Raw genomic sequence first — 2,142 nt, forward strand, 5'->3', positions numbered from 1 at the left:
CGTAGGCTTCCGCGGCCAGAGTCAGTCGACATAAAAGTTTTCTGGGTTTGGCAGCAGTAGTTTTTTACATTATGACGCGGTACCAAACCCAGAAAACTTTTATGTCAAATGATAATTAATTGAAACCCTCAGCCGCAGACAGGTATGTAGATTGTGGACAGTTGGGAATGTGGGTCTCACGGGAAGCGTGCAAGGGATAAGTCCCTGCAGTCGCGCTATTCATCTGTGTCCTCGGTGGCTCAGATGGACAGAGCGTCTGCCATGTAAGCAGGAGATCCCGGGTTCGAGTCCCGGTCGGGGCACAAATTTTCAGCTATCCCCATCGAGGTATAGCAACACCTGTCGGCAGCTGAGGGTTTCAATTAATTATCATTTATTCTAGAGAAGCTCCACGGTCATCAATGGTATCTGTTCTTTCGAGATCAGTTACAATCTTCACATACGTAGCTCTTATTAGATTGCGTTTCCATTGTTATTACATTGGCTATTCATTGTCACAACGTATAATACAGAGAATAGTACCACTTTCATCTAAAGATACAATAAAAATGCGTTCGTTCTTGCTTGCAATCTAAACAAAATATTCCAAAGTTTAGTTCGTTCAGTGCAAAGCTCACGAGGTACGGATAAGTTGTTGCCATTCTGCAATGCACAGTATTCTGATATAAAATCGCATGAATGGAGGTGTTGCCACGCAATTCGCGCTGGTTCTGTCATTAGCACTAGAGTTGGCCTATACAATCCACTGTCCGATACTATCCTACCGTCCGGCAACTTTCGTAGACGCTAATCGACTTTGTGAACCATACGTAGCCAACCAGCGACTATAACAGGCACTTATATGGATGAGTAGTTTGTGTTCTTTCGGGCAGCGCGGAGTGGCCACGCGGTTTGAGGTGCCATGTCATGAATTGCGCGGTCCCTCCCGCCGGAGATTCGAGTCCTTCCTGGGGCACGGATGTGCGTGTTGTTCTTAGCGCACGTTAGTTTAAGTTAGTTAAAGTAGTATGTAAGTTTAGGGACCTATGATCTCAGTAGTTTGGTCTCTTAGGAATTCACAAACATCTGAACATTTGTTCTTTCGGGCATGTCCGAAAGAACAAGCGTTCATATAACACATTCGTCTCGGTGGACAATGAATCCACAACCTTCACTGACGATGGACATAGACGTTCGACCTCAGCGGGAATCTAAAATTAGCAAGCACAGAGGACAGGGACTGGGATTGCGCGTAGGTGTCGCTAGTTGCCGGCCGCAGTAGCCGAGCGGTTCTAGGCGCTACAGTCTGGAACAGCGCAGCCGCTACGGTCGCAGGTTCGAATCCTGCCTCGGGCATGGATGTGTGTGATGTCCTTAGGTTAGTTAGGTTTAAGTAGTTCTAAGTTCTAGGGGACTGATGACCTCAGATGTTGAGTCCCATAGTGCTCAGAGCCATTTGAACCATTTTGTCGCTAGTTGGGAATGTGACTCGACCGAGGAGCATGCATAAACCGTCCGCGCATTTGCGATAAACACTGTGTCCGGATGGCGCGCAATATTCTCGAGATCCCGGGTTGGAGTCCTGGTACGACAGACGTTTTCACTCGTCGCCGCTGATTTCTCCTGAAGTCCATATGCGACTGATATTGCTATTTCCTTCCCTATCCTTACGTTTCTTCCTCCTCCACCTTCAATTTACGTAATATGTAACATGTTCACTACTGCGAACGACAAGCAGGACATCGCTGTATCAGCTGCAGGGGTGGAGTGTTAATCCATTACTTAATGCTTTTCACATGGGAGCAGTCAGTACTGACGAGGTGTATGACAGAATTATTCACTGTCAAAGCTAATTTTTAAGTTATATATCAAAGAGACAGTGAAGGAGTTATATATCTCGACTTTAGAATTACTTGTCACTGATAGAAAATCAGTAGAAATGGTTCGCCGATGACATAAACATGAATACGGTCACCGAAAGTGATCAGCAATGAAGTTTGTGTTTAACGAAATGAAAAGTGTGCTGGTCCTTGGCTGTAAAATGAGTCATTAAAACTAAAACGACGCTAATGGTGTACACAGCAAGAGGACATTCGGGATGGCTAATTATTAAACTTAGTCAAAAGAATCTTGAAGAAATGACGGAATAACCCAACTTTCATG

The 2,142-nt window shown here is 45.2% G+C and overlaps 1 non-coding gene across 1 annotated transcript; it reads left to right on the forward strand.

Moving 5' to 3' along the window:
- Positions 1-228: 228 nt before the first annotated feature.
- Positions 229-302, forward strand: Trnat-ugu. Its single transcript has one exon. It is a non-coding gene; the product is annotated as a tRNA-Thr (tRNA).
- The last annotated feature ends 1,840 nt before the right edge of the window (positions 303-2,142 follow it).

This window comes from Schistocerca americana, chromosome 5 (genome assembly GCF_021461395.2).
Source record: "Schistocerca americana isolate TAMUIC-IGC-003095 chromosome 5, iqSchAmer2.1, whole genome shotgun sequence".
Taxonomy (NCBI): domain Eukaryota; kingdom Metazoa; phylum Arthropoda; class Insecta; order Orthoptera; family Acrididae; genus Schistocerca; species Schistocerca americana.